Source organism: Odocoileus virginianus, chromosome 8, assembly GCF_023699985.2.
Source record: "Odocoileus virginianus isolate 20LAN1187 ecotype Illinois chromosome 8, Ovbor_1.2, whole genome shotgun sequence".
In the NCBI taxonomy this organism is placed as follows: domain Eukaryota; kingdom Metazoa; phylum Chordata; class Mammalia; order Artiodactyla; family Cervidae; genus Odocoileus; species Odocoileus virginianus.
The window spans coordinates 18,257,504-18,266,652 of NC_069681.1; the positions used below are offsets into that span (position 1 = coordinate 18,257,504).

Below are 9,149 nucleotides of genomic sequence, written 5' to 3' on the forward strand. Positions count from 1 at the left end.
TAACCTTATCTTGTTTAAACTTCTCAGCAGCCCTGCGAGGGAAGGTTTATCCTCTGTTTTTCTGGTGAGGCAATTGAAGCACCCTAAAAGAAGGTATTTGCACAGTTGAAACATGCCAAAGCTGAGATTTCTGTTAATCTGCTTGTTGTTGAGTCGCTCAGTCATGTCCAGCTCTTTGTGAAACCATGGACAGTAGCCTACCAGGCTTCTCTGTCCATGGAATTCCCCAGGCAAGAATACTGGAGTGGGTTGCCATTTCCTCCTCCAGGGGATCTTCCCAGGGATCGAACGTGTCTCCTGCATTGGCAGGTGGATTCTTTACCACTAAGCCACCAGGGAAGCCCATTTGTTAAGACTCCTATAACAAAAAACTCCAGCCTGGGTGGTTTAAACAACAGAAATTTATCATCTCACAATTCCGGAGGCTAGAAGTCTGAAATAAGATGGAGTTGGTTATTCCTGAGAGGGCCCCGAGGGAGGGAACTTTTCCAGTCCTCTTTGGCTTGTAGATGGCTGTCTTCACTCTCAGTATGCATGTCCTCTTTCTTAAAAACACCATTCATATTGGATTAGTAGTAGTTGTAGCGTTAGTCTAACAATCACGTCTGACTCTTTGGAACCCCATGGGCTGTAGCCCACCAGGCTCCTCTGTCCATGGAATTCTCCAATCAAGAATACTAGAGTGGGTTGCCACTTCATTCTCTAGGGGATCTTCGCCACCCACGGATGGAACCTGGGTCTCTTGCATCTCAGGCAGATTGTTTACCATCTGAGCCACTGGGGAAGCCATATCCAGCAAAACTGTCCTTCAAAAGAGATAAAGGAATATATGGCAATATAAACAAAAACAAGAAAACAAACATAAGAAATCTTAGATGTGAAAAATATATCAATAATAGTTGAAAAGAACACATCGGTGGATGAATAACAGAATGGATAGGGCTGCAGAACAAATTAGCAACTTGGGAGACCAGGTGAAGGAAATCTTTCAGAAGGAAGGAGGAAAGAGATATAAAATATTTTTTATTTTATTTTACAAAGAGATAGAAAATATTTTTTAAAAGCTAGGTTATTTGGAAGATAGAAATAGAAGTACTGAATACTATCATGTGACTGATAAGAGTCCTAGAAAGAGAGGAAAAATAAAAATGAAGAGGAAGAAGTGTTCGAGGAAAAACTGAGATAATTTTCTGTAACTTATAAATGATGAAATACTGAAAGAGTTATAGAGGGGAAATAATTAAAAAATTCCACACCAGGATATTTTACAGTAAAATTAAGAATTTCAAAGAAGCAGAGAAAATTCTAAAGTACTGTAGAGGGAAAGAGAAGATCGCAAAAAGAGAAGTCAGATGGCATCAAATTTTTCAATACCAACAACTGATTCAAGAAAATAGTGGAGGGAAGTCCCTGGCAGTCCAGTGGTAAGGACTCTGAGCTTCCACTGCAGAGGGCATGGTTTCAATCCCTGGTCAGGGAAAAATACCACATGACAAAAAAAAAAAGAGAGAGAGAGGAAAAAAAAATAGTGGAGTAGTATTTTCAAAATATTGAGGGAACAGAAATTAGAACCAGTCTCTTTCCTTTGTCCAATCTGCCACCAAAAGCAGCACATGATTAAAAAATATTCTCAGGCACTGAAGTCCCCAGAAAATTTATCACACAAAGACTACACTGGAAACTGTTTTGTACAACGAGCTTAAAATAAGTGGGGAGAAAATCTAGTAGGTGCTGCAAGAGATACTGGTAAAATCGGTTTGACTTAAAAGAATCAGTTCAGTTCAGTCGCTCAGTCGTGTCCGACTCTTTGCGACCCCATGAATCGTGACCCCATGAATCACCAGGCCTCCCTGTCCATCACCAACTCCCGGAGTTTACTCAAACTCATGTCCATCGAGTTGATGATGCCATCCAGCCATCTCATCCTCTGTCGTCTCCTTCTCCTCCTGCCCCCAATCCCTCCCAGCATCAGGGTCTTTTCCAATGAGTCAACTCTTTGCATGAGGTGGCCAAAGAATAGCTATGACTAAAGAAAAAAAGAATATATATTTCCCATAAACTGGCGTTAAAGTGTAGGTAATAATACTATGTAGGTTTCCTAGGTGGTGCTAGTGGTAAAGAACCCTTCTGCCAATGTATCAGTGTAACCTGCAGGAGACACAAGTTCGGTCCCTGGGTGGGAAAGATGCCCTGGAGGAGGAAATGGCAACTTACTCCAGTATTCTTGCCTGGGAAATCCCATGGACAGAGAAGCCTGGTGGGCTACAGTACATGAGGTCACAAAAGAGTCCAACATAACTGAAGCAAATTAGCATGCACACACACAGAGTAATGTAATGTAGGTCTGGGGTTAGAGACAAAGAGATATGACTGTATAGTAAAGCCTTGCTTTATATATTATATATTAGGGGTGTAAAAGTGTTAGTTGCTCAGTTGTGTCCAACTCTGCAATCCCATGGGCTGTAGCCCGCCAGGACCCTCTGTCCATGGGATTCTCTAGGCAAGAATCCTGGAGTGGGTTGCCATCCCCTTCTCCAGGGGATCTTCCCTACCCAGAGATGGATCCTGGGTTTCCTGCATGGCAGGCAGATTCTCTACCGTCTGAGTCACCAGGGGGAATATATACTTATTAAAGAAAGGGTTAACAGTAAGTACAGAAAAAGTGAGTCACTGAAATAAAATATTAAGATCACAGAAACAGGTTCAAATATAAAAATAATTATAGCAAATATACATGAACTAAATTAATCAGTTTAAGAAAAAGACTGAACATTGGATTTTTTTAAAAACCCAAGTATGATACAATGGAAAAAAGACAACCTCTTTAACAAGTGGTGCTGGGAAAACTGGTCAACCACTTGTAAAAGAATGAAACTAGAACACTTTTTAACACCACACACAAAAATAAACTAAAAATGGATTAAAGATCTAAGTGTAAGACTAGAAACTGTAAAACTCCTAGAGGAGAACATAGGCAAAACACTCTCCGACATAAATCACAGCAAGATCCTCTATGACTCACATCCCAGAATATTGGAAATAAAAGCAAAAATAAACAAATGGGACCTAATGAAACTTAAAAGCTTTTGCACAACAAAGGAAACTATAAGCAAGGTGAAAAGACAGCCTTCAGAATGGGAGAAAATAATAGCAAATGAAGAAACAGACAAAGGATTAATCTCAAAAATATACAAGCAACTCCTGCAGCTCAATTCCAGAAAAATAAATGACCCAATCAAAAAATGGGCCAAAGAACTAAACAAACATTTCTCCAAAGAAGACATACAGATGGCTAACAAACACATGAAAAGATGCTCAACATCACTCATTATCAGAGAAATGCAAATTAAAACCTCAATGAGGTGCCATTACACACCAGTCAGGATGGCTGCTATCCAAAAGTCTACAAGCAATAAATGCTGGAGAGGGTGTGGAGAAAAGGGAACCCTCTTACACTGTTGGTGGGAATGCAAACTAGTACAGCCACTATGGAGAACAGTGTGGAGATTCCTTTAAAAACTGGAAATAGAACTGCCATATGACCCAGCAATCCCACTCCTGGGCATACACACTGAGGAAACCAGAGCTGAAAGAGACACGTGCACCCCAATGTTCATCGCAGCACTGTTTATAATAGCCAGGACATGGAAACAACCTAGATGCCCATCAGCAGATGAATGGATAAGAAAGCTGTGGTACATATACACAATGGAATATTACCCATCCATTAAAAAGAATTCATTTGAATCAGTTCTAATGAGATGGATAAAACTGGAGCCCATTATACAGAGTGAAGTAAGCCAGAAAGATGAACACCATTACAGTATACTAACACATATATATGGAATTTAGAAAGACGGTAACAATAACCCTATATGCAAGACAGAAAAGGAGACACAGATGTATAGAACAGACTTTTGGACTCTATGGGAGAAGGCAAGGGTGGGATGATCTGAGAGAACAGCACTGAAACATGTTTATTATCTACGGTGAAACACATCGCTGGTCCAGGTTGGATGCATGAGACAAGTGCTCCGGGCTGGTACACTGGGATGACCCAGAGAGATGGGATGGGGACGGAGGTGGGAGGGGGGTTCAGGATGGGGAACACATGTAAATCCATGGCTGATTCATTTCAATGTATGGCAAAAACCACTACAATATTGTAAAGTAATTAGCCTCCAACTAATAAAAATAAATGGAAAAAAAAATCCAAGTATGTGCTGTTAACAAGAGATGAACCTAAAGCATAAGGAAAATGCAAAGGCTGTATGTAAATGAGTGCAAAATTATATACCAGCCAAATACTAATCAAAATAAAGACAGTTTATCTACAGGAGTGTCTAACTCACTTTGATTTTCATAAAGGTCTGGAAGTTAGAACAGTTTTTCCAAGTTAACTCTATGGCCAGCATGGAGGTCTGGCTTGCTTAGGAGTTAGTGCGCCAGTTTGGTTGGAAGCTCCACTGATTGAAACAAAGGAATCCAGGGACTGAAAGATCTATGAGTTCAAGTGCAGTCAACTTAAGTCACAGTCGTCCAGTGGTGTCTGACTCTTTGCAATTCCAAGGACTGTAGCCCACCAGGCTCCTCTATGAAATTCTCCAGGCAGGAATACTGGAGTGGGTGGCTATTTCCTTCTCCAGGGAATCTTTGGGACCAAGGGATTGAACCTGGGTCTCCTGCATTGCAGGCAGGTTCTTTACCATCCGAGCCACTTAGTAGATGGGAAAAGGAAAAAAGGAAGGGCATAAGTTGCTGGGATCCTCTTAGAGATGCAGAGATAGTAAGTCGCTTGGGAAGAAGTGACATCCAAAAACCACGAGACCACAACCCTGAGAAAATAAGTATTAATCAGGGGGTACAACAGGGATAAGGCCCAAAATCCAAGTGGAAGAGAACAGGCAAATGGAATCCTCACTACCCATGGATCAGAACGTAATGTTTCAGGTATGTTCTTCTCGGCAAATATTCCTACCATCTGGTTTTGAAATGACAGAGCTGGTTTAAAAACGATATATGCCAGGCACTTCAAGGACTCCACATTCTGTAGGCAAAAGTGAAGACAGAGTTAACAGAGCACAATTCTGTTTCACCTACTGCATGGAAGAGTTTGCATTTTCCCTTTGAAGGTCTGGCTGGGATTTCTGTGGTGGTCCAGTGGCTAAGACTGCCAGTGCAGGGTTCCTGGGTTCCACCCCTGGCCAGAGAGAAGTCTGCCAGTCGAGGAACACCAAACTGTCATGGTGTGAATTTGCAAAATTCGACAGCTTTAATGACATGGCCTTGGTCTTGAAATTCAGTGCACAGTAATTTTATGGTAAAGAAAAGGACATGAGAAAAGAGAGGGCAATATGTTTTTCAAATTTCTTCCCTCTTCTATGACTGAGCAAATGTTCTTTAGAAAAATCTGACGTATTCTCATGCTTAGAAATTTTGCTATAGGGATAGCCACTGCTACTGTTTACATGAGACATTCCTTTTCTGAAATCTAAACTCTGAAGTATTTACTATGCTTAGATAAATCACATATTTTTCCTTGTGAGTACAGCCTGTTCAGGTTTATACATACCACTGGGTAATTCCCCAAGCACTGTTCCCAGCTTACTGCATGATGTTGGATGCATTTGTGGAAACTGATGTGAAAGTTCTTTGCTCTTCAAAATACTTGCTAAGCAGGCCAGTTAAAAGCATGCCTTTGAATCTGAAACTGAATTGAAACTGAATTTGGCTTTGGTCAGTGGAGGCTCCAGGAAAATTGATAAAACAGAAGAGAAACTGGCTTCTTTTTCTAGAATGTGAATGGGGAGACCCAAGACTGAGGATGGGAAACATGGGCATAGTGATGGCAGAATCTTAAAAAGAAAAGACATGGATGAAGGCAGCTGAAGAATCCAGAAACCTTTCTGGTTTCTGGCCCTTCTGAGGCTTTGATTCAAGAAATATCCTAATATCTTTCTGTAATCTTCTGCCATGCTCTAAAAAGTCTACATCTAAACAGCCCATAATATTAGGGAAAAGTTATTCAACTGTGAACAGAGCCCAGAAGATGGTGCAAAATATTTCTTCACTGCTCTCATCACATTGTTGTTCAGTTCTGACCCCCAACTCTGCTCCATGACAAGGCCAAAGCGTATCTGCTTCGTGAAAGCATTGAGTGAATGCTTTCATGAGTGGAGCCCCTGCCAGCTCTCTCAAAGGACAGCTCTGTGGTTGCTCCCCTTGGTAAGTCAGGTAAAAGATACCACCACTGATATGGTCTCTCTGATTCTAAGGGGGATACTGGATCTCAGAGTGGCAGAAGTAGTGGAAGCACTGAATCATCCAAGACAAACAGGATGCCTCTACTATTAGGGTTGGACTTCCCAGGTGGCTCAGTGGTAAAGAACCTGCCTGCCAACGCAGTAGACACAGGAGACGCAGGTTTGATCTCTGGCTCAGGAAGATCTCCTGCAGTAGGAAATGGCGACCCACTCCAGTATTCTTGCCTGGAGAATTCCATGGACATAGGAGAGTGGAGGGTTATAGTCCATGGGGGGTCACAAAGAGTTGGACATGACTGACTCAGCAATTGAGCACACAGCAGCACCGCTTTCCAGAATTAACACGAATTTTAATGTGACGAATCCTTACATAATCCCTGAAGATTCCACATCTCCTATTTCCTTGCCTTCAGTTTAACTTGTCTGGAGACTCAGCAATAGTCTGAGTGAATCGGAATCACAGAGTTTTAGAAAGCATCTAGTTCGGTCTCTAACACAGGAGGAGCCCTATTTATGTCTCTGGGATAGTCCTCTAGCTTCTGTATTAATTATATTTTCTTATTTCTGTATTCCTGATGCTTTCCTGGAGCCTTACTGTCAGAGGAAGGACTGCTGCACTCAGGGTTAGTTAATTCCTAGAGACAGCAAACAACTCACCCCAGAACCTGCCTTTCATTTGCAAACCAACCAAACCAGAGCCCCCACTTTCTCTATCTGGTTCTTCCCTGGGTCGGGAAGATTCTCTGGAGAAGGAAATGGCAACCCACTCCAGTACTCTTGCCTGGAGAATCCCATGGACAGGGGAGCCTGGAGAGCTACAGTCCCTGGGGTTGCACAGAGTCAGACACGGCTGAGCGCCTGAACACACACAGCACACAATCTTGAGTGTGCTAACCCTGCCTTGCCATTGGGAACCACAGGGGCTGAGGCCCACACCTTCCCCTGCTCCTTCTGCCTCCTGACCAACTCTGATGCTTACCTGTGGATCCCTGTGTGGCATGGCGTGCCCTCTCCTCTTCGGAACCGTAACAAACTATCTTTTTTCAATGGCAGTAGTCCCCTGCTCACCATACCTGAATAAGGACAAAACTTACATTTTAAAAAACACCAGTTAAAACAATTCCAGGGACCAGAAGTTCATTTCTTTGCAAGGCAGCAGTTTCAGTAGTGAACTAAATAGGCAAGTTCTTTTCTATCTTAAATGGAAGTCTGCTTCCCTGTACCTTCTGATAACTCTGCCTGCAGGACAACAAACAAATCTACCCATTATTTAAAGAGATGACCATCAGATATCTGAAACACATCTATGATTGTCTTTGCTGAAATACATGTGTGAGAATCACACACGTGAAATCTGTAGATTTTGGGGGGCTTTATTTCTAGTCTCCTTCAAATGACTAGTATTTCACAAGTCATTTTGGTTTCAATAGCTCAGTGGATTAAATAGTCTTCCAACATTCCCAACATACACAATGACCATTTATTTATGGATGCATGGATTGATTAAGCAGCCGCTCAGCAAGCAGGCTGGTGGTCTTCAGTGGTTTATCCCTGTCCTTGATTTCAAGTGCAGTGTCTGCTGGAACTGGTCTGCTCCACGTGTGGCTTCCCTCTCACTTATTTCCATGGGCCTAGTGACCCGGTCTATAGTGGTGCCAGCCATGGCATCAACTAAAATTTCTGAATCTTTTAAGATGAATTGTCATGAAATACATTATATCCTGTACTTGAGTTGTGATTTTACTGCAGCCTTTTAGATTTTTTCAGTGTGAATGTAAAATCCCCTGTTCTCTAGTGCACAGAGCTTCCTCCAGAGTTACTTTTCTTTTCTCTTATTTAAAACTATTTTTCCCCAAATAGCATGCTAATTGTAAAAAAAAAAAAAAAAATTATCAGATAAATTTGCAATGAAAGACTTAGTTCCCTGTAATCTTATTCCCATTTTGGTGTATACTATATATTTTTTCCTATACATAAGCCTTTGGGGTTTTGTTTTGTTTTTTGGCCATGCCACACTTGAGGAATGTATTTTTGTTCCCTGACAGGATTGAACCCCAGGCCCCAGCCGTGAAAGAGTGAGGTCCCACCTACCAGACTGTGGATCATATTATACATACAATTGTAATTCATTCATAAATATGATACAAAAAATGATTCATTCATAAGTATGGCTCTATGGGAAAATTTTTACTAATATATCTTGGGTGTTGTAGAGCCATATTTATGAATGAATTACAATTAGCAGAGTTCCTTGAGGGCACAGAATATTGTGTTTAAGTATTTATGAACCACAACACATAAATGATTCAATCTTTGAATGACTACATTGTAAATGATTCCTATGGACTTACAGATTATGCATTTCAGCCAATACTGGGACAGTTTGTCCTTCAAATTTCTATAGAAGTCTTGGATGGTATGTGATTCATTTATATTGCTAATTGTATCTAACATTGCTGTGTTTATACTGATTATTTCAATAATTTGGTCCTGTTTTAAAAAGAACAAGTTGAAGGACATTCATATCCTACTAAATGAGAATTAATTGATTCTATTATATTTCCATTCCTTCATGAGAACAGCCCGTTTTGCTCCGAAGTATTTCTCTATCAGATTGCATAAATAATGGAAATTAATATAAGTGGTAGTTAATTACATTCCACTTATGAGTACTATGCCTCCCTTAAGGCTCAGCTGGTAAAGAATCTGTCTGCAATGCGGGAGACCTGGGTTCAGTCCATGGATTGCGAAGATCCCCTGAAGAAGGGAAAGGCTACCCACTTCAGTATTCTGGCCTGGAGAATTCCATGGACTGTGTAGTCCGCAGGGTTGCAAAGAGTCGGATACAACTGAGCGACTTTCACTTTCACTATGAGTACAGGGAAG

General features: G+C 41.3%; 1 long non-coding RNA gene across 1 annotated transcript; it reads right to left on the reverse strand.

Annotated features, from left to right (window-relative positions):
• Positions 1 to 383: 383 nt before the first annotated feature.
• On the reverse strand, positions 384 to 8,988 carry LOC139036291 (uncharacterized). Its single transcript, XR_011489008.1, has 2 exons — positions 7,243 to 8,988; positions 384 to 806 (listed from the first exon to the last, which is right to left on the reverse strand). It is a non-coding gene; the product is annotated as an uncharacterized lncRNA (long non-coding RNA).
• Between the last annotated feature and the right edge of the window lie 161 nt (positions 8,989 to 9,149).